Genomic DNA, 12,503 nt, shown 5'->3' with positions numbered 1-12,503 from the left:
AAAAAAAAATTGAATTTTCGATGGAATATCTCATGGAAGATGATTTTGCATGAATTGTTTTATGATAATGGGCGTCCGTCTTTGTAATTATAACTTCCACGCTGTTTTACGAAATTCATTCTCTTACATCCATAAATTAAAAAGAATTAACAATAAAAAGGTGCCTTAAGTGATCCATTAATTTTCTACGAGGCTTAAGAAGAGCATTTGGATGATTGCGTAACAAATTGAGTAGTTTCATGGCTCCTCGCGAGATAAATCCGGTGGTGGTGGTTCTCAGTGATTGTTAACCAAGCTCAATTATACTTGCTAAGAGGGTTGCTAATTGACACATGACCCTGTCTGGTGTAACAACATCATTAGTTCGCAACATTAGCAATAGGTTTGATTTTTATTTTGGAAGGGCATTTCGTCCCCTTACGTGTTCGCAAACTTCGCCAAGGTTTATCTGGAAAACGTGCTGCGAACTCCCTACGGAAACTTGAATATTCAAGTTACATTTACTCTTTAACAATGTTCACATGAGCGCGAGCTTTAAAGCCCGTCGCGTGCTGACTTTCATGTGGCACGCCTCTCTACGTGCAGCTGGAGGCAGAAACTCGAGTCATCTTCGTGGAAAACGAAGTACAATGGAATGCAGTACTCTTAATGCATCGAGTCTCATTCTATGATTACTCCGGCTAATTAAAGAGCCTCCCTAAATTAAAATATTCCCATCAGTCAGACCTAAATGTTTCTTCCTGTTTGTGAAACGCATTATGCCGAGAAACTAATTTAAGAGGAGTTCGTTTGCTGAAAGTTGCATATGCAGCAGGTAAACATCTTTGAAATGGGTAATTACACCCGTATGTAAACTAAGCCTAAGTGAACGCAGCATGGCCTCCGCTTTTGCTTACCTTCTCTACGCTGATGACAGCTTATTTCTATCAAAATTTCCAGCTAAAACTAAATTAATATAATTTGCTTAAAGCAGTAAGTTTCAAAAATCTTTAAACAGAATCCGTGGTCACGTGATGACGCCGCACTTATTTCTGGTCGCGAAGTCTAAAGTTCGAACTTTGTAATATCATTTATTATAAAGTTTGTTGCGAAATTCTGACAGCTTCGGTCACTGCATAATGTAATGATATCCTGTACGTGATGGGCAGCTTCACAAACGCGTCTTACTCAAGGAAACTAATAAGCTAGAGAATAATTTCCAACTCTAGAGTTCATTTGCCAAAAGTAGGGGCGGATTGTTTGCTTCTTGTATGGTATTAATGCAAATCCGAACTTATCGGTAGGCACTCAACTCTCTGCTGATATTTCGTACCAGTGTTGGAGAAATTTATGCGTATTTTACGCTGCTGACTTGGTTAGTGCACTTTGAATTTCAACATAAAACTGATTTTCCTTTAACATTACCTAATCATTAGGTCCTAATGAATGAGGTGTGAGATCCTGCTCATCGCGTGAGCAGTTTTGTATTAAAAAAGCGATCAAGCAACTAAGTATGATTCCATACAATATCGTTTGTTTCTTGACTCGCCTTACAACTTAAATTCGATATTTAGTGAAAATACTTCACCAAATTTTAGAATACACTAAAAAATTTAATGGTTGCAAAGGACAAAGTTTTTGATATTAAAATTTATCATTTAATAAAATTTAATTATCAGTTAACTGTTCTTAGACTTAATTGATCCTAAACATAGAGTTAGAAGCCATCCACAGATATTGTTCTGGTGGCCTTTAAAATGTTCAAATTTGTTGTGGAATAATAATAATAATAATAATAATAATAATAATAATAATAATAATAATAATAATAATAATAATAATAATAATAATAAATTCTATATAAAATTTCGAAATTATCGTTTATTATTCTTGCAGATCTTTCATGGCCAGCGTATTTAAGAAAATCAGATGTTGCTGCTGAGTTCAAGTGTATTTCCATCAAGGTAAGCAACTTGGACTTTTCTTGAAGAGAGGCGTCTCATCTGCACAAAGAACTGGATTTTAATTCTTCAAGGCCGAATGAACATTTCCAGTGTCTTAATGAAAAATTAGCTTTTCGGCAAAAGAGAGAGGTGACAAGTTATTTAAAATAAAATCAGCTAGGCAGATCAACAGTGTATTTAGCCGGCATAATACAATTGCTTGATAGCCTCAGTTATTTGTGAGTAAAATAATTCAGATTTTTCATGTGAAAGATATTTGCTACGTTACTGTGCAAATGATAAGTGGGGAACAGTTTGATTAAGGGTGTTTGCATTTTGGATACTCTATTTCATGACCCACGTAGATGCTGGAGAAAATTGAACAGTGCAAATTTGATTATATGCCCTGTTGCTTTTTAAGTACGATAAGACTAAAATTAATGAGATCGTATTTACTTGAACACAATTCCTCACCTGTTCTCATTATTCAAAAAAAAAAAAAAAAAAAAGAGTTCAACTACGCATCATAAACCTCACTAACAAAAATCGAATCGACCGACCAATACCACCAAGGATACCTACACATTCTTATGATAAAATTTCTTATGATAATTATTATGATATCTACATATTCTTATCTGTAGGTATCATAAGAATACGTACATATTCTTATCTATTTGCGAGAAAAACCAAAAATTCGATTCTAGGTTATTCAAAGAACTTTTTCTAGGCCTTTTTTCCCCCCAGCCGATTCCAGAGTAACTCGAAATTTAGCGCATGGAAATGGAAATTTTTCTCCGGAAAGTGTAATTTTTAATCACGCAGCTTGACATACACGACCACACAGCACTTGACTGTATACAAATAAATACGCCTTAGAATTAGGAACGTCGTTTCCATCTACTATGGTCGCAGAAATGCACTTAGTGCAGCGATGATGAAAGCTAGTATACCAACTACATACATACATACTGATTACTAAAATATTAGAGCCAAAAGACTGCCCTCTGCTTCCTGTAGGAAATGGAACGACACTGGAGAAATTATTTTAATTCCGGCTCATTTGAACAACAGAAGAGCTCAAAAGTAAAAATTCTAGAATCTCTGTCGGAAACTTCTATCTTTCACATCCGTGAATATTCTATAAGCTCACAGGAGCAATGAGAGCTTCGTTTTCAGACCGGGAGTATTTTGATAAAATAATCAGACTTGCTCTTTAACCTTTCCTATATGGCATTCCTCGCCCAACTCTTGTAACTCACGACCTTAATGCTATTAGAGTAATCGAGGGCTATGGGTCATTCTGTTTCTATCTCTACTCTATCTGTATGTCTTCTCTTTAAAAATCTCTCCTACCACTTAAGGCAAGCTTGAAGGCCTCAAGATGGCAGCCCCATCACCAAGCTAGACTGCAGATGGCCAGTAACCCTTTCAGCCAAAATTTTAACCCACTAAAAAGACTCATGAAGATAGTAAACGGCTAGACTTTTTTTTGTAACGAACCGGCTTGGAATAAGGATTCGAGAAGAAAATTACCGAAAACAAAAAAAAAAAAAAAAAGCAGAAATACACCTATTGGAATATAGCCACCTGGAATGTGAGAAGTTTCCACCACAAAATCATAGAACTGGACCAAGCACTAGAAGAAAGAAATGTAAAAATAGCAGTAATTACAGAATCTAAAAAAAAGCAGAGAGGAACAGACGAAACTGAAAATTATATCTCTATATACAGTGGGGTAAAAGCATAAGAGAGAACTAAATCTGGTGTAATGATCTTTCTACATAAATCCCTTAGAAACAATATAATCCATTACAACTTTTGGAGCGATAGAATAATAGAAATGAGAATTAAAATAGACAGAGGCTATATGACAGTAATTGGAACCTATGCACCTGAAGAAGGAAAAGAGGAGGACTCAGAAAACTTCTACATCCAACTACAGAACATATTAAATAAGACCAATCCTAAGGATCACATTTTGGTAATAGGAGATCTTAACGCAAGAATTGGCGGCAATAAACTATATAAACCAAAAATAGGACCTATCGGAGAACTTAACTGTAATAGAAATGGAAATAGATTAAGAGATTTTACTATAAGCAATAACCTTAAAATAATGAACACCTCCTTCAAACATAAAGACATCCACAAATACACCCGGGAAGCAAGAGACACAAGAAGCATTATTGGTTACATAATCAGCAGTATCAAAATGTCAGAAATGATAATAGATACAAGAGTATACAGAGGATCTGAAATAGAATCAGATCATTACCTTTTAATTGGAAAAGTAAAATGGGAACCAAGATGGAAAACAACAAAAAAGCATAAGGAAAATAGAAATTTTGAATCTTTCAAAGTTAGACTTTTGGACGACAGTAGTATTAAAGAATTGTACCAAAAAAGAATAAAGAACTGATGACAAGTAAAAAACAAAATCAGAACATAGAAGAAGAATGGTCAAACCTAAAAACCATAATGACAAAAGCTGCAAAAGAAAATTTAGGAACAAAGAAAAAGTGGAAAAAAAAGAGGCCTTAGGGACTGGGATGATGAAATTAAATGCATTATTGAAGAAAAGAAAAAAACATATAAAAATTGGCTCAACCTAAGAACAATAGAATCAAAAATCGAATACAGCAGAAAAAAAGCAATAGCAAAAGTAGCATGCAATAGCATACAGTCTCTCTTTAATTTTGTTAATTGTGTAACAAAATTAGAGAGAGACTGTACGCTCAAAAGACCTAATGCATATAAAATCCTCAAAGATCTAAGCAATGAAACTAGAGAAAAAGCAGATATTAATACCATTAAAATAGAAACATGGCAGAATTACTACCAAGATCTATGGTATGATGAAAACATTCAAAACAGAAAACTACCCTTTGTAAACATCTCTGATAACTTGGAAAACATCACTCTAGAAGAATTAACAGAAGCATTAACCCAAAGCAAAACAGGAAAGGCTCCAGGAGAAGACAATATAAACTTGGAACTTATCAAATATGCAGGACTTGAATTCTCACTCGGGTTACTTAACTTTTATAATATGATGTGGAAAGAAGGAAAATTCCCACAAGATTAGACCAAAGCAATTGTTATTCCCATCTACAAAAAAAATGCCACAAATCTGATTGTAACAATTATCGTGCAATCAGCTTACTTAGTACCTATTATAAAGTATATGCAAAAATCTTAGCATATAAACTTAAACGTAAAGTAGACCCAAAATTAATAGAAGAACAAAAAAAATTACGTTAAAATTATTAATTGAACAACACAGAGAAATGAACATAGAAACACACATAGCTTTTATAGATTACACCAAAGCATTTGATAAAATTATCAGAGAAAACCTATGGAAAATCCTAGAAGAATATGAAATACCAAACCAACTCTTTAGAGCCTTATATAATATATATATCAAGATAATAAAATATCTGTGAAGTACAATAATTCAACATCAAGCTGGAAACCAATAAATCAATGAGTACGTCAGGGTTGCCCTCTTTCAGGGATTTTATTTAATATATACATAGATAAAATCATAAAAGAATGGAAAATAACTAATGAAGGAGGATTCAAGATAAACCGTAACACCCGATTAGCTACTCTTCTTTTTGCTGATGACCAAATAATCCTTGGAAATAATGAAGATGAACTACAAAAATCATTATGGAGTCTAAATAATCTGATAAAAACATATGGTATGGAAATATCAATAGCCAAAACAAAAGTCATGGCCTTCAAAGGTAAAATATGCTAAGATTTTTGCATATACTTCAAAGGTATAAGAAGCAAAATAGTAATAAACAACATAATAGAGCAAGTAAATACATTCAAATATTTAGGTTGCACAATGTCATATGAAAATGATGCTGATATAGAACCAAAGATAACAAACTTTTTTAAAGTAACAGGCATTATAAATAAAATTTTTAAACCCAATTATGTACAAAAACACACACGAATAAGAATGTACAATACAGTAGCTAAACCAACCTTACTTTATGGCAGTGAGATATGGACAATAAAAAAAGCAGATGAAAGAAGAATTGAATCATCCGAAATGAAATTTCTGCGCAGAACTGAAGGAGTCACAATAATGGACAAAATGAAAATCAGCGAAATCAGAAAAACACTTGGAATTACAACCTCCCTAAATGAAACAGTGATTTGCTATAGAGAAAAATGGAAAGAACACATACTGAGAATGAATAAAAGCAGAATACCTAAACAAATTCTAAATTACCACCCAAAAGGTACTCGATGCAAAGGAAGACCCTTAAAAAGATGGAATTCAGTCCTGGACAGGCCACTTGGCCTATAAGCGCCGGGAAAGGAAGAAGAAGAAGAAGAATCAGACTGTCTTAAATGAGTTTTTATATTGGATTTCAATAACTTTATTATTATATAAAACTATTTTTACCTTTATATAGCGACGAATAATATCTAAAAGAAAGAGAGAACGATGCAAGGTACATTATTAAGACAAAAAAAAAGGCACTCATAAAATCATTGATGAACATCCAAGCTCAGGGCCATACTACAGCATGTGAGCATTTAAAAGCATTATCGACCAAACAAAAGAAAAGAAATATATACGATATATATATATATATATATATATATATATATATATATATATATATATATATATATATATATATATATCGTATATATATATCGTATATATTTATATATATATATATATATATATATATATATATATATATATATATATATATATATATATATATATATATCTTTTCTTTTCTTTGGTCGATAATGCATCCTTTTTCTCCGTGATATTGTGCAACTTCGGAAAGGTATTCCACCGTGCGATATATCCAAGAATGAGTTTTGGTTGAGATACAAGTGGCCAGCTTGTGATCTCGGTACTTGCCACTTCACTCTCTCTTAATTGTTTAAATCATCAATTGAGGTAAGCAGATGCGTGTATCAACAAGAGTTATAGTTCCTTTCTAATATTCTACAACATCATTGCATTCATCACCGATGGATAAAGAAAAAGGAAAAAATGACTGCGTCATCAGCTTTAATTAGTACGCAATCTAAATCAGACAATCCCTTTCTGACCTAGCCTCGTATTATGTATGGGAGTTTGGTTTATCAAAACAATTGCATAATGCAGATAAAAGTGGCCAAAATAAGAAATTAATAAACTGCACTTATTGTCACAGTTTTGCAGTTCGTGTTAGCGTTTCATTTTTATTTTTTATGGGAAAAGCGTTTTTTTTCAATAATTTATTTTTCTGTTACTGCCAAAAAAGCATTTCATTCAATAGCCGTCTCAGCAGCACAACTAGAACCCAAGTTGGAATCGCATTTAAACTGATCTCATGCGGAAGTGTGATGGGGGGAGGTTTCATCTCACAATTCGTGATTTTTCTTCATGCGAAACTGATACGGTAGAGGATCACATGAAACTAGCAGAAATAATGCGCGCTTTAGTTACTTTGACGTAATTCTAATTTTCAAGAAACAGAATTCAGTAATACACTGAGTTTTAGTATCAGCAGCATTTTGATTTTGGATGGAGAGAGAGAGAGAAAAAGAGAGAGAGAGAAAGAGAGAGAGAGAGAGATGAGAGTTGAAGTTTGTTAATGTCTTTTTTGAACAAATTTTTGAATTCTGTTTTTCCCGTAAACTTCCAGAGAAAAGGAAGAATGAATGCAAAGTATATCTACGTGGTTCGATGAGTTACTATGTCAATCTGAAACGACATCGATTAGAAAATGTTGACTAAGAAAAGAAAGATTCAGATTTGCCGATATTATCCGCTCTTCACTTTATTCAAAACCATAAATGGATACAGGCACACAAATTATCAGTGCTTTCAGAATGGCTTAAAATCTGGATATCAAACGGGCCCACATTTCTCGTGTTTCCCTCTAATTTTTACGACTTTCAGCATTCAATGTCGCAAATTACTTCAGATTTGTAGTCGGAATGACGAGCTATACTCATTCATACGCAAATTCCATATGCGAGAAATTTTACGGTAAATGAAGGTAATGGTTTAGTTCTTTCACACACACACACGCACGCGCACGCGCGCGCGCGCGCACACACACACACACACACACACAACAGGCTGAATTGTTGGCATCCTATTCAACAGGATGTTTGTGAACCTTTAGATAGACAAATTTCATCTCAGAGTGTTCGGATTAATCTAGCAACTGTATTAAATGTGCTGTACTTTTCCAAACCTTGTATTTCAACCTGCTAGCGCACCCCTCTCTCTCTCTCTCTCTTTCTTTCTCGGCCAGTTTGGAAAAGAGCAACAACTACTCGCTGCTACAGATTGTTGATCTATGGAGGATGAACTAATTCTCCGCACTTGCCCGCTGCTCTTCTAAAGGAAGCTAGAACATCTTAGCTCTCCCTCCCTCTCCTTCCCCCACAACAATAAGCATTATTGATTGTCCATCATCGTGAAAAACGGACCTCTAAAAGAGAACGATAAAACCGCCGAGAACGATTGCTATAAATACATCTTAAATACCCCCTCTCTATGTACTTTCGCAAAAGAATCGTAATTCTTAGTTGCAGTGGAAAGAACCCCACTTATCCAACATCCATCTGGGCCCCAATAGAGCAATATCTCTAATGCTGTGTTTTGCTGCTCAAAATTACAAAAACAACAAATTACTCCCTTGTTCTGCTTCACGAGGAGTTTGGAGCGTTCAGAAATGACCTTTTACCACATTTTAGATTGCGGGTAACCGCAGTTTCCGATGCAATTTACGTGGATGGCGACCAGCTGGAAAAACATACGTCCCCAGCCTATACGGCACTTTACCATTGTTTCAATGTTTTTATTAATTTCTCCCGTGTCATTATTGATGTTTTTATTGTTCCGGATAAACTGTTATAGTCGCTTCCAACCATAGGAAGAAACTTTTTTTTTCTTTTTTTCTTTCTCTATAGTACCCTGCTCGATGCCAGATGCTGTTGTCCCATGCCTACCAATCTCAACGGTCATAAACCGAGTGCAGTTTTACCGCCATCTATCGGTCAAATTCGCAACCATCAACTTTTAGTTACTAATGTGTTCTAAATATGGTAATTTCAGCAGTATGCGTGTAGAACGGTAATGGTCAATTTGTTTTGAAGATGAATTACGTTAAGTGCTTCCAATCGGATAGTAATGAAACTGATCACAAGTTCTGCTTCATCTACATTATACATTCAGTGAACTAACAATCAGTTACGGTACATGGACGATCGGAATGTAGAGAAAATTATTAGGAAATTCTTGTGGGCAGAAATTCCAGCTAAACGGGAGAGAAAGGTTTAATTAGTGAAGTAAATGAAGTAGTTAGGTTTCTAGGTATATTTGAAGCCCTGTTATCAGTTTTACGACGACTTAATGACTTTGCATTCAGTTACCGAGTTAATATAGAATGGCAGGTGAACGAGATTATTGAACAATCAGTGACTTATTCTCCCACTCTCTTTCCTTAACATTCAATAGAAGTTTGCGATTACTGCACGCCACACTACTGTAGAGAATTGGCAGCATGGGTAATTCAACAATAGCGATGATCAACAATTAAAAAAAATAGAATGGACACAATATAAGATGTTAAAAGTACAGTTCAGCATTTGAATCAAATTTATACGTGTGTGTGTGTGTGTGTGTATATGACGATCTGTAATATTAACTCGGAATTGGGATATGTTCATATTTATATATACTGACTTAAAACCGAGAACTAGGAAAAACAATATATATATATATATATATATATATATATATATATATATATATATATATATATATATATATATATATAAATTTGATTCGCGATATTCTTTATTAATAATAATCGAACATTAATGTACAGCTATTTTTTTAAAATTGGCTGTAACTGTTTTATTTTACGAATTTTACTTTAGCGACTAGTTGTATTTATAAAGGCCTTGATATTACCAGTGGTGGTCGGCGGTAGATGGCGTTGGTGTAGTTGCGGTCAGTTGGTGATTGATTGGTGCAGACGGAGTTGCAGGTACCCTCCCTCGATGAGTCCTTGGACTCCATGGAGGTGTCAAATAATAGTAATAATAATAATAATAATAATAATAATAATAATAACCTCCAGAGCTTAAAATTATGCAGAAAAGTCTTAGATAAGTTGCAATCATGATTTAAAAGTAACTAAAGACAAAGGCAATTATTTTAAGAAGTTTCCCTAAGTCGCAACTATATTATTTCTGGTTACTGAACTTAATCACACTTACAACGAAATTATAAAACAAAAAAAAAATTTTGAAATATGTTAAGTACCAAACATTCCTACAAATGTGCCTTTTTGACATTTTCTTAGAAATATAGATGCTTTTAATATAATAAAGAAATAATTTCAAAGTGCAAGTTTAATACAATATTTTGCTTAACAGTACACTATGCAAACGACGATGACCTCCTTTAGTTGGAAAGACCGAATCCATCTAAGAAACAAAGGAACGTTTTCATAAGGATGTTTTAACTAAAGACGAGTTAGCATATGAAGGTAGCAGAGTTATTCACCCGAAAACTCGAATTTCTTTCTCGAAAAATACAAATAAATTAGCCATAAGAACACACACACACACACACAATTGAGAAACATGATACACTGGCCTCACGCCATCACCACCACTAATAACAACAACTATTTAAACCATCTGTTGTGATATTACTATTCCAATAAATTTGAAAGTGTATTTCTGTTGGAAAGAAATCCAACATCGCCTTGATTTCCTTTTCAGTTCAAAGAAAAAAAAATAGAAATTTTAAATAAACATTCTCAAAGTGAATAATATTATATTGGTGAAAATATTCACATTTTAAAGGTGTGGAAATATGTTATGCAATATGTAACCCCGCATACTAAATTTGAAGTATTCGTGGTTACAAATTCCAAAGACTGCAACTTGTTGTTGCAGGCATTTTTAAAGCCATATTATAGATTTAGTTTAATCCTTTATCCCAGTGAGAGCAAACAAAGTTTGCCCCTGAAAATATCTTCAGGACTAAATATAGTGTTGTACTATCTTATCCAGTAAGTAGTGCAACACCAAGGCAACTCGTGGCAAAGGTGCTCTCACTGGGATAAAGGATTAAACTAAATCTATTATAGTCTAACCTAGTGATAAATAAATTTTCAACATCTTTCTCTAAATCCAGAGTAATTTTTAAAAAAGGTGATAAACCTTTTGGCAACTCCCATAGGCACAGATGACTTGCTACTGCTTCTGCCTGGTATCTCCAGCTCTGGGCCTGGCTCCCACTGAAGAGACCTCAATAAAGGTCGAAACTAGTCTGGGTAGATGGCCACTCCCTTTAATGCATAACAGTATACATATCCACATAGGAAATGTGTTTTGCATTATGGGAGATACTGGGTTAGAAGTGCCTGGTAGCTTGCTCCACCTTTGCCATGAGTTGCCTTGGTGTTGCACTACTTACTGGATAAGATAGTACAACACTATATTTAGTCCTGAAGATATTTTCAGGCGCAAACTTTGTTTGCTCTCACTGGGATAAAGGATTAAACTAAATCTATTATAGTCTAACCTAGTGATAAATAAATTTTCAACATTTTTAAAGCCAATTTAAAATTCCGGAAGAAATTAATAATATTATTATTTTTTTTTATATAATTTGTAGAGTTTAGTGACTTTGTAACTCATTCGCGACGGTGGAAAGATCTAGGTTCAAATCGTTGTCTACAATCCGAGTAACCTGTGCAAAATCTCCATATTGACCACAGAATATTCGCAGTTAATACACAAAATGTATTGGTTTCACCGTTTTTTTTTTCTTTTTTTTTTTTCTCGTAACGGTAATTCCGACCGATCCGGAACAGACTGGAACCACCAAAAATTGCTTCTGAGTGTCTATGTAATTATTATTTTTTTTATAAAATACCTCGGTAAGTCCATTCGAGAGTTACACTCTCGTTTCGTACTAAGAAAAAGACTCTTCTATTAATATTAAATGTAGCACATAAGACATCTTTTTACAGTGGCACACTAAATACCAGAGTTTATTTCTTTCTCCTGAAAATCGATTTATCTTAAAACGCTTGTATTTCATGATTTCATGTTCACATCTTCGTCCGATCATCAGTTAGCACTTCGAAATCCATATTGTCTATCGCAGTATTTAATGTCAGCATTCTCAGCTGTATATTCAAATTTCATTCCGAATCCAAAGCAAAATCTAAAATGGCAGATACTCAAACATCGTCAAGACGACTTTACATCCATTTTTGCTATAGCGGACAAAGCTTGAACACTATTAAAATCAAATACGTACGTTAACTTGTATACTTTACACACACACACACACACACAGATATTATATAGTCAAATTCATCATACACTTTAGTACTGGTATTTGACTAAGAATTAGATAATCCGGCTCTTCTGAGATAAGAAGGTGCACCCATATGCGATGATATCTATTTTTATTTTCACGCGAACATTTCATGAATGATGTTCGCGTGAAATTTACAGACTAATTAACATAAATTGGTAATTCCTCTATGACATAGATGGCGA

Source organism: Typopeltis vanoorti, chromosome 1 (assembly GCF_054136105.1).
Source record: "Typopeltis vanoorti isolate ZY-2024b chromosome 1, IOZ_Tvanoo_1.0, whole genome shotgun sequence".
NCBI lineage: Eukaryota > Metazoa > Arthropoda > Arachnida > Uropygi > Thelyphonidae > Typopeltis > Typopeltis vanoorti.
The sequence above is the reverse complement of the archived record's forward strand: the minus strand, read 5'-3'. Positions refer to the sequence as shown.